We start from the raw sequence: 12,213 nt of genomic DNA on the forward strand, positions 1-12,213 counted from the left end.
ATGGTGAAATGACAATTAAGGAGTCTTTTGAAAAGTGTAGAGATGGTCATAAAAGACACTGACCCTAAATCCACATTTTGCTAATGTAAATACAGCTCGGTCTTCCATCTCAAATTGAGTCGACAACTATAGGGAAGTCGGTTTGAAATTTTCTTTGAAGGCATCGAGTCAATGATGCAACAAGAAGTGTTAAGATGGGAATGTTGCTTTGCATCCAAAGGGAAAGGTTTCAGCTTGAGAGGGAGATTTCCTTTACTGTCTTTTTATGATCAAAATAGTCCTGAATTAATCTTTACGATAAGTTGATCTAATCTCTCTTCATTGCAAGATGCAACAAGAAAGGCAATAGGTTGCTTTGGGAGATGTTGAGCTTTAGAGGGAGATTTTAGCTTTAGAGGGAGGCTTCATAATTAAGAGGAAATACTTATGGAATTCCCTACACTGTCATATATGCTTGTGATGCTTAAAGTATTTGTAAAATTTGACTTAAATGGAACTAGATCTTATTTTGTTATGCATATTTCTATTCTTGCGTGAATAAATGAGATTGTAAGATCAGCTATAATAAATCTTTCACAATGTGATAGTGAACATCATGTTGAGAGAGTCCATGATGTCATCACATTGAGAGGTTCTATGATGGGAGTTGGATGTCATGTTGAGAGATTTCATGATAGTTCGCATTGAGAGAGTCTGTGATTAAAGGCTTAGTTGTGAGTCTTACAGATCTTTTCATGTTGAATGATTCTATAAATGTGAGTAATTTTACAGGCTTTCATGTTGAGTGATTCCATGAATATGAGCAATTGTTAAAAGCTTGCATATTGTGTGATTCCATGAATATGAGTAACTGTTACAAGTTTTCATGTTGAGTGATTTCATGATTATTAACAATGAGTAATTGTTACAAGTTGTCATGTTGAGTGATTCCATGATAATTAACAATGAGTAATTGCTATAGGTTTTATGTTGAGTGATTCCATGATTATTAACAATGAGTAATCATTATAGGTTTTTATGTTGAGTGATTCCATGAATTATATAGGATCTATGTGATGAGAATTTATCATTGACATTTTCGTTGAAGATCTCTCTGTGGCTAAGAGGGAGTGTTAAAGATTGTAGCTGCGATAGAGATCTTTATCTCTAAAAATATAGATGTTATTACCGATATAGTCACCTTCAGCTGAAAAGGACACTTATGTTTAAATTGTAATATTAAATGTAATGACGTGTCATTCGATATTCGTTAAGGCATTGAAATTCAAAGAGTTATAATTAATTATAGGAGTTATGGGAATCTCAAGAGACCTTCAGTTACAATGTGAAGAGTCTCTCCTATTGTTATATATTCACATCAAGCAATGGATATTGTACACTTGAACTTTTATGATCAATACAAATGATATTTTGTTTTGACGCTGGGTTTTTCCCTTCATTCTAGAAGGGTTTTCCCAGGATATTTCTGGTGTTTATTGTTTCGATTTTGGCTTGGTTCTTATTGTTGTTAATCTTCATTGATTTCTGGGCTCTAATTTCAACAGTGGCAACCCTGGGAAACTCATCTTTTGCAGGCTGTTTTCTTATTTTACACTGAAGCCATCTGTCAAAATGTTGTCTATGAAAACTGATTGTCAGGTCGTTCTGTCCAACTCTTCAGTCATGTATGTAAGAAGTAAAAAATAAATTTGACTATATGTTTCAAAATGTGGAGATAGCTGATAACTCGCTTGAGATTTTTTTAACCAAATGTGGAGTGGTAAGAAGGGTTCTGGAGAGCACCTTGGTCATAAATGACAGAGATTGAGCAGTTAAGAGAGTGTAAAGGCATGCCTAGCAGTGCTTGGATGACAACAATTATACAAAAGTGCATCAGTCTGAGGAATTGTAAAGGGGAGTAACCTGGATAATGCATGCCTATCAAAAGAATTTGACAAGGCAAGTGAAAAATAATGGAAATCACAGCAAAAATATTTTGTAACTGTTAAGTGGCAAAGAGCCTGCAGGAGCATGCCTTGACCAGTTTTGAGAAGTTGTTAGCGGCAACTAGCAAGGAAAAGTGTGTCCAGGCATTTTATATCAAGTATTAATCAGCTAAGAAGGTAAACAAGCATACTTTGAAGGATACGACAAGATTTTGAGCATATGTAATGACCCTACTCAAATCTGACCTCAAAATGCTGATTGGAGGCTCAAGGAATTTCATCAAACAACTCACATGCAAGGGTCATATGACTGATATAACATTTCAGTTTGCTACAATGACTCTTTTCTTCAATTAGCATCAATAAGAATGCTTACAAATGACTCTAAATTGACTAAACAATGTCCTAGCACGAATGAGCAACTTAATTTGACAATATCCAGTGCATATATATGATCTAAGCATGAGAAATGAACACCTACAGCCAACTGGTATATTCGCAAACAGTTGGTATGCATACTAAATCTGAGTGTGAATAATAATATGGAAATGCTTATTGACAACTTATCAACAACCAGCAACCTATATCTCCAATTTGCAATACAAGGACTCAATGCAATGCTCATTAAATGATTTCTACATGTGAAATATCCACCTACAGCCAAGTGACTTTTTATCAAACACTTGGAATGCATCCATCTAGAATCTAGAAGACTATGAATAATGTTACTAATCCAAACTAAACTCCAGCACTTGTTTTATAAACCAAAATGCAAAACATTGCCAAGACTCTTGGCAATTTACAACTTTTCTGAAGTTTGCTAATTTCTGAGTACAAAATCAGATTTCAAACATACAAATATGACATATAAATGAGCTCCAAACAATGCAAAGAAACCTAGAATGAAGTTGCCTTGGATTGGGGTTGAAGTAGCAAACAAGAACAAAGCAAAGTGCACCTTACAAGTGATGGAAGATGTCTCAGCCCTAGCCGCCCCTGCTGGATATTTCAGACTTCAAAAGTAAAATAATAGCAGCTGCAACCTCTAATTTTAATCACCAAACATCATTGTCCATCCTCTAGAAATTGACTGCTCCAATACCCATAAGCCAAAAAACAAGAGTATGGATTTTAATGAATTTATTTGTGCTTCCCAGCCAAATTCGCCCCTGTTCTAGCAGACCTCAGAAAATAAATATAAATCAGCCTCTAAAGATCTCCTCCAGCTCCAATAATGATCTCCATCTCTTTAGAAGTCAAGCACTACTAATCAAGACCAAGATCAATGGATGTTATGGATGTAATAAGCTAAATCGTGGCTCCCTCAAGCTGATATATATGACTGTAATTTATTCCAGAATTGATAAAGATGCAGATTGAACCTTGAATAACGATTTTGATGAAGTCTCAATACACCAAAATGACTCTAGCAATGCACCAATTTATCTCTTCAAATCGATACCACCAAAAATTTGGCCAAAGGCCATAAAATTTGCTTTAAAGTACAAGTAGAAAGTCTAAAGCAACTTCCTCAACTTTGCATGTGAGTTGTTTGATGAAATTCCTTGAGCCTCCAATCAGCATTTTGAGGTCAGATTTGAGTAGGGTCATTACATATGCTCAAAATCTTGTCGTATCCTTCAAAGTATGCTTGTTCAAGTGATATTTCACACCCTCAAAATTGCGTACCAATTGAGAGTTTTCGTTCTCAATGGCCAATTGTGACTACTGCAGAAACCCTAGGCTCCACAATGCACATCAACAACAAACAACAACATCAACAACAAATCTGGATGATAGACAATGAGCCCTCCATGCCTATTTATTCTTTTTTCTCAATAGGTCGGCCTCCTTCTAGAACTTTCTCAAGTCACCTTCTAGAAGGAATATTATTTTATTATTTTAATATTGCACTTTATAATTATAAAATATATCCCAACTCCTAAAGTGCAATATAACATTATAACATAAAGTAAGGTTTCCAAAATTAGAAACATCCACGGAGATAATAGGAAAACCTTCATATGACCAAGAAATGAGCCAACCAAGCAACTGGGTAACTGCCGCACAATCTTCTTATCAAGTCCCATTAGCCTACAAGGATCAGGAATAGGCTAATACCTCTGAACTCCGTGGCTCACAAAAAAGGGGACATTACAGCATCAGTAATCATCTAGGAGTGTACCTTAAATAATTTGGATTGTTTTAAGAGGCAGGAATCAAGATATGTATGATTGTCATATGTTGGTCAATATCCAAATGGCAGAGGTGTATATAGAGTGCTCCAAAAGTGCCTACTGAAACTCTAAAGTGGCAAATACCTTCATAAAATGCTTTTCTTGGTTGGTTGATCAATAAAAATAAATAAAAGAAAACATGATATTCTTTAGTTGTTGCCTGGTTTTGATCATTGTTCCAAATTCCAATGAGAAGCAGCATTGCTGAACAATGTACAGCACTAGGATTTGCAAGTTCAAGAGTTATTACTCAAGTTTCTTGCGTGCCACTTTCAGTTTCAGCTATTTTCTTCATTGCAAGAGAAATACACAACAGATTTTCATCATTTGATATCATTTTGTGATCCTTTTCCAAGGTGATTTAAAGGGTTTTCTGTGATTTTTCTGATCTCAGATAATTATGTATAGACTCTAGGGTTTCAACTTTCAAGTATCAATTACCAATTTTTTAAAGGCTCTGTACAGGAATCTGGCACTGGGGTTTACAAATTTCAGCATACTTTTGATACCCCGGTTATTGTGTGGCTCATTCACAATCAAAACAGTAGGGTTTCAGACTAGTTTTTGATCACTGTAAAGAAAATTACCACATGTATAGCAGCTACCTAGCATTCCTATTTTCCATGCAGATTTCAAGTGAAATCACAGCATGTCTCCATTGTCTTCAGTGACAGTTTTCAGAGTTCAGAAGAGTCATATAACAACGTTCTTCCAACCATGTAAAATGCTGTTTTAAAGGTTTTCCCATATTGCTGTCCAAGGGTTTCAACCGCAATTTACAGCATTTGCTAAACCATAGGACCACATATTTTAAATTTTAAACAGTTGGGACAGAGTGTGATTTTGACATTGAATTGTAGGAACCCATCAAACTCAGTCTCTCCTAGTGAATGGATATATGCTTGACTATCCCAGAGCACATAAGCATCCTCAAGTCCTTGAAGAGGCATAGACAATTGACATTAAAGCATGTTTGGGCATGGAACAAGTAATAACATTTTGGAGCAATGCCAAAAGAAAAAAGAGAAAAGGTTGCTTGAGCCAAAAATGCCAAATTGTTTGCCGAGATGTTAAGAAAATGACTTCAAAGAAGAGCTTGGAATAAAAAATGGCAAAATTTGATAACTCGTAAAAAAAACACTTGGGGGAAAACAATTGAAGTTTGTCACTCTGTATCCATGTTGTCTAGTCTATAGTTCCATTTTAGGGTACATTTCCTGTATACAGGCATTTCCATAACACATTTTTCAATATACAGATGGGCTTTTTAACCTACAATCACATTTCAGAGCATAATTTTCAGTCCTCTCTCACATTTTAAGGCATGATTTCATGCAATCTAAGGGTATGTGACACAGAAGAAATATCAATTTTTGCAATATTTTTGAAGTGTTTTGGGGCATTTTACCAAAATTTTCCAGCATTTTGGTTAGTTGCAAGTTAACTTGTGAAAATCTTGGCATGAATTTTTTTACAAGTCGCTCCCTAAGTTCTCTGTGAACTGGAAAACTAGACCAAGCACAATGATCACCTTGTTGAACAGCTAGAGGTACAATCATCCAAGAGTTGCATGCTTTACATCACCAGCATCATCGGAAAAGGCAATACCTTTCATTCATTGGGGACAGCTCAATAATATTTATCACATTAAGAGCTTTTACATGCTGTGTTACTTGATATACTTTCTCCTTCAAGAAATGGTGTTTAGAAGGTTGAATAGGACGAGAAAAGAAAAAATGCTTTATAGGTATAGCTGGAATTCTGGTAAAGCATGAAGAATAACAACAGGATAAATGACAATTTTCTAATACTGACAGTAAGTCTAAAGCCATAATCATTTTCGCATTGCAAATCATGTCAATGCTGTTATCTGTGAGTGGGCCGATTTGTTTATCCAATGCCCCAGTCACTTATATTAGAGTATGCAGATTTGATCCTTACCCTTGTAAGCTTTCACGTTGCCCAAGTGATCAAGTAATTATAATAAATTGCTGTAAAGTTATAAATAGTTGGCAATGTATTTGCAACCGTACATGCATGATGTGAGTCAAAAATCTGGCTTCAAACATGGGCAAAGAAATTTCTGATTTCCAAATTCAGTTGCACCATAAACACGATACAATGTTGATTGCCTTTCTGAAGTTTTAGAGGAATTTTTGGTTGAAGTGTGGAGGTGAATGTTGTGCAGATAGTACAAATAATGCAATAAACTATGTCTCTATAGGTAAACATCTCATGGATTGACATCCATTATTATTCTGAACTTGCACTGTTCATTGCCTTGAACTCATATTTAAGGATCTTGTCAAAACCCCATGGACTGGAGCACGTGTGGAGCAAGGTAAAAGTATCTGGAAACATATACACAACCATGCTTGGCTCCTCATCTAAAGAGAAAGCATATGGATAAAAGGAGTTCTCCTGTCCTACAATAACCTGCTTAGCAACAACAAACTTTATCATGATGCAAACTTTACTACATTCGAAGGCATCCTTAAAGCACGTGACTAAAAACGAAGAGATGTCTACATCTTTATCCAATGCAAGGGTTGACATGATTGACTAAATTTTCAATTAATATACCTTTTGGTTTACAATGAAGAAGACTAGATTAAGTTCATATTTACATTTCTGTTTTTGTAATCACACTAGTTTATCAATCATAATAGTTTTATTTGAAAATAATTCTATTGTATTTGATCATAAGACTGTACATTAATAAATTTATCTTATCTTTTACATTAGCAAAGCCATAAGTAGTCATCCTTTCATTTGGTACTAGGGAGAAATTGTTGGAAATTTCAAATTTGTCGTCCTCTTCTATTCTTTTTGCTGATAACGCTCTTTCCTGATTCCTCATGGCTTCGTGACATTGTAGTTGCATTGAATTCCTTAGAATTTTACCAGTGCACATCTCTCTCTCTCTCTCTCTCCCTCCGTGTGTGGGGGGGGGTGGGGTGTTAATAGACAGAAATAGCATGTATTCGTTTACCAAGTGTCAAATTAGATTGCAATAAAATTGTTACTCATAGCCTGGAATAAGTTTATTATTCATCAGCAAATATACTACATCAACAAATGAGTAATGATCAAATCAAAAAATGGCAGGAGACACAGTGGCTTTACATAGAATAATAGTATGTTGTATGTTTTATTGCCAGTATAAGTAAAACAAGGAAATAAAAGAGGACTATCATAGATATTCTGTTTCCTTCTATGTCTTTTATTCCCTAACTGCTTTGTCTATTATTATTTACATATTCCAAGGATTGTCTGGATGCTATACTCACATTGAGAGAGATCAACAAGTGGATGCTTAAGGGAAGTAGTGACATTGATTAATGGGTCCGTAATAGTGAAGGTTGGAAAAACTTGTTTCAGACCATCAACAAAAATTATGCCATTGATAGGAGGAAGTAAGAAAACACCCTCCAAGCACATCTCATGGAAGTAGAGCAGGAATTGCAGAACAACCCTGACAGATCCAAATTTTGGAAGAACCCTCTCAACTTTAGAACCTTCTTAGGAAACTGCAACACTTCAACACTCAAGGTTCAAAAGTGAGATCCAAAACCAATCGGATCAATAATGGAGACAAAGGCATAAAAAATTTCCTCACATACCTGAAATAGAAACATGCCAGAGAAAGGATTGAAATCATTAAAATAGAAAAGGTCATAGTATTTCAGATCAAAGTGAAACAAGAAATCAATCTTTAAGATTTTATAAAGCTTTGTTCACTTCTGAAGTTCTGAGAGATACATTAATAACAATATCAAAGCTAGAAATGAGATTAGAAGGATGAAACCCTATAAAATCAATTCTTTGGATGGTAAGGAGCTGCCCAAAAATCTTTACAATGAAGAGATTAATATGGCTATCTCTATTTTAAGCAATGATAAAACTCCTGGAGAAGACGGATTCCCATTGAATTCTATACGGTTACTAGTGAATTGATTTGCAATGATTTATTACTTGAAACAAAGAAGCCTTTGAAAAAGGAACTTTGGGGAATAGTATTAACAAAGGGACTATTAAACTATTACACAGGGAAGGGGACAAGACCCTAGTAAAGAATTGGAGGCCTATCACTCTATTGAATATCCAGGTTGCTAATGTAATGTCCCCATTTTTAGCAGGTTCCTGCAGTTGGCTAGGTCATTCATCTTCGCGGCCCTCATGGACTGACAGTGAGTTTTGAGGGTCTCCAAGGCGGACTTTCTATTTATAGTCAGTCTATTTTGGGCAATTACTAAATTTGGCAGTGCAGTGTTGGCATTGGCAGTTGATTGCCGTCTGCATATGATTGATGCATTTAATTGATGGAGTTCATAATTGTTAAATTATCAATGAGGCTTCATTATTATAAAGTACTTTATGTTATAATTTTGTGTTGTGAAATTGAAGCCTCTTAAGTGAAAAGCGTCTCCATGAAGCCATGTGCTAGAAAAGTTATTTATTTACAAGAATTAAATGGAAGCTTCTAATTAATGGTGTGTTGGTGAAGCCAAGTGGCATTATAAAAAGACGGCTTCATGAAGCAAATAGATTATCCATTTGTCTACTGCTCTAATTATTTCTTGCTGGGGGTTTTGAAGATTGAATGTGTGCATCAATCCACTGCTGAAGTATAGTGAGATTGATCTGTTTACTTCCCTGCTCTATTTCCTGTGGCTGAGAAGTGATCTGCTAGTTGAGGTAAAGAGGGTTTTGAATTTGAATTCTGAAAATTGTTTTGACATTGTCCATTACTGTATTACTGTGGCTAGGAGGATTCCGTGTGCTGGAGAATTTATTCATAAGAACATTGGCTCTGAGTGCCCAGTTATCACATACTGTTGGGTGATTATTTTCATCTGGAATATTGCATTTTTCAAGTTGGCATTTGAGGCATTATTGTAATCTGCAGTTCAAGAGTTTTGTTAGGTATTTGAATGTCTTGCTTTCCTGTTGCTTGGCATGCTCCATTCTGCAATTTAATCTCAGAAGTCAGGCACCTAAGTCCCTCTTGTTAGCTGCAAATCTCCCAACAAACAGTGGCTTGTATCTATATGTTGCAAAACACCAATATTCCCTGTAGATCAGCGTAGCCTCTCCAAGGGTTTTCTGAAAGCATTTAGCCCATAGCGGCCAGTCTGATTCAACCACAGAGTTGGTCATTTCCTCTGTAAATTTGCATGCCAACATTGGCATGGTCTGCTAACAAACAGTGGGCATCTTCTACTGGTCGGGCTGAGCATAGCACACTATATCTGGGCGCTGCTCTGGACTGCCAATTGGTAATTAAAACTACTGTCTTTGGGCATGCAAATTCCTGCCATTGCACGTGGTCTGTCATTGCATTTGGGCACAACTGATGCAGCCATTAGGCATGTTTGGGAAAGTTCTACTGAGATGCCTTTATTAATTATCAGACTGCTGAAGGTAACTTGCATGGGAGTATTAAATTTATGCAGAGTGCACACCAGCAGTTACCAAAGTGGCTGCTATCAACTAAACAATTCTACAATGGGACAGAGAGGGGATCGAACTTACATGATCAACAACAAGTAATTATATTACCAGGCTCTTTGCATTTGGAATTGCACTAGTTTGGGATTTAGTAGTGGAGTTGTAGCTGTGGTTTGAAGTTAATTGCACTCTGAAATAAATAATTGAAAACTATGATTACATTATATTTGGTTATCAGTACTGTTATGTCATGATATATTTGCTTTCATATTTCCATATATCTGAGTTTGGTATTTCAAAATAAGTAAAGAACTGCAATTTACAAGCTCTCAAAATACAAATATCCTCAGTTCTCAGTAAGACCCGCTTGGGCTCTTTAAAGCTAATGATACAAGTTTACAACACTGTTTGTCAAAATGGAGAAAGATAATTTAGATAATCTTATGTAGAAACTTAATCTTTCTTGCCTTCCTTCAAAAGCTAAAATGTCCTAGGATAGTCTGAATCTGCTCCTGATAGGTGTAAGAAAATGATTTACAATGGGGTGGACCAAATAAGCAAGCAAGATGCCTCAGTGTCCATTTGTTGTCAGCCCTAGGTTAAAGAGAATGTGGCACTGGATCAAAACTAATATTGAAAAGAAACTGGCACAGGCAATACTAATCCCTTCAAGGGAGATTACAAGTGTGCCGAAAGATACATTCTTCTTATAGCCTTTACTATGCGTCTGTCTGGTTATTTAGTAGCTATCAAATCAATACATTCTAAAGAAGATCAGAGCATTTTTGTGGTCAGATGGTAACGGTAAGAAGAGGAAGCATTCAGTCAAATGGGATTGGTACTATATAGAAAGAGAGCTTGGTTATCTGGGATTATAGGTCTTGAGGAAGCAATGGACAGCACTTTCGGTAAAGTGGAATTTTAGGGCCTTTGAAGTGGATGAACCCTGAAAACCTCTAGTCGAGAATAATATCTCTCTTGCATTTTCAAAAGGTATTAAACAATGGAAGAGCATGTCTCTCAGTGACATCTTTATTTGTAGTCATCCTCATAGGATCCAAGGTTTTTCAGTCTATGGAAGGCATGTGACCTCATTAGAGAAAAAGGCACTAATAGTTTCTTTCTAATAGATAAAAGTAAGGCTTGTCGATCAAGGTCTATCTCGTGGAACTTGGAACATAAGGGCAAGCTGCTTGCACTATCACAGGGTTGCTCTGCCAAAAAGTGGCTTCACATGCAATCAAACGCTTGAACGATATCTTTTGTAAGGGCCAGCTCCGAGATTGGACTACTCTTGGTATGAGGTATCACTTACCTCAATCAAATTGGAGGACTTATGCTATTCTCAAAGAATTTTGTATTGTTTTTAACTTTCCCGTCCCCTATGTTGGGGAAGAGGAATAGTTCAAGGACTTTAAATGGGTTGATGGGTCCGTCTTGTGCAATACTAAATCTAACGACATTTACAAAACTCTTACAAACAAGTATACTATCTTCGAGCATGCTAATAGATCTTGGAACGTATATATTGAGAATCTGATTTTACAAAAGCAATTTCAGAACTTATGAACTAAATCTTGGAGCCTAAAAAGCCTTATTTCAAGTGGTTGATGCTCCTCCAAAGGTTGTCAGATAAAATACACAGCTCTGATTTTCATTTGTGCTCTATAAGCAGGAAAATTGATTCCATCAGACACATTTTTTCGAATTGTATCTTTGCTAAAGTAATTTGGTTTATATCCTGTAATGGGTTTCATGGTTAGCATAACAATTATGATAGTATTTATATAGAGGTTTTTTTGACACAGTTAGATGACTGAATAAAATGTATAATTTATTTTGGCTCTTCTTTACTACTGAGGTTTTATGACACATCTGGAAAGAAAGAAACAATGCAATCTTTAATGGGGTAAGAAGGCTATCAAGGTCATATAAAAGACTCACATACTTTGATGTTGATTTGCAAACCACTGTTACATTGGAGATATCAAAAGCCAAGTTTCTCAAGCTGCTTGAGGATGGAGCCATGACAATAAACCCACAAGAGATAGATATGGACACACAGGCTACAACAGTGAAACAAATCCCACATTTTATAAGAAGCTAATGGAGTTTCAGAAGTTGTATAATGTAAAAGGAAAAGAATTGGATAACAAGAAAGAAAAAAGCACCAATCCAGGACCGATTTCAACAATAAAAGAAACTCGGATATTAAAGAATTCGGCTCTAATGAAGATTTATCTGTTGTATCCCCCCTCTTGGATACATGGAGTGGCAAGATTATAGTGACAGTAGGAACTAGGATAGTATGTGTTGTGCTCCATGGGAGTTGTCACTTCTTTGGTGCTAGCAGGCAATAGTATGTCAATATTTTGCGGTTACTACGATGCTTCACATTACTGTTTGGCTGTTCAGTAACTTTATGGCTTAGAAATATAACATTTTGTGATGTGGCCTGTAAGTCTCAGCTGAATGTATAGTTTTGATTGTTGAGAGGCAGATAAACTGATCAGATCAGTGGCCCTAACAGTTTGATGTATTGTGATTATTTCTAAAATATATATAAATCCAAATTTCAAAGAAATTTCCAGATCTAGTTA

At 35.9% G+C, this 12,213-nt stretch overlaps 1 protein-coding gene across 5 annotated transcripts in view; it reads right to left on the minus strand.

Annotated features, from left to right (window-relative positions):
* Window positions 1–12,213, minus strand: part of LOC149552143 (vacuolar protein sorting-associated protein, putative (DUF1162)) — a 336,370-nt gene that overhangs the window by 144,972 nt on the left and 179,185 nt on the right. The window lies entirely within an intron of this gene.

The sequence above is a fragment of the Cupressus sempervirens genome, chromosome 6 (genome assembly GCF_028749045.1).
Source record: "Cupressus sempervirens isolate cs-2001-9-10 chromosome 6, ASM2874904v1, whole genome shotgun sequence".
NCBI lineage: Eukaryota > Viridiplantae > Streptophyta > Pinopsida > Cupressales > Cupressaceae > Cupressus > Cupressus sempervirens.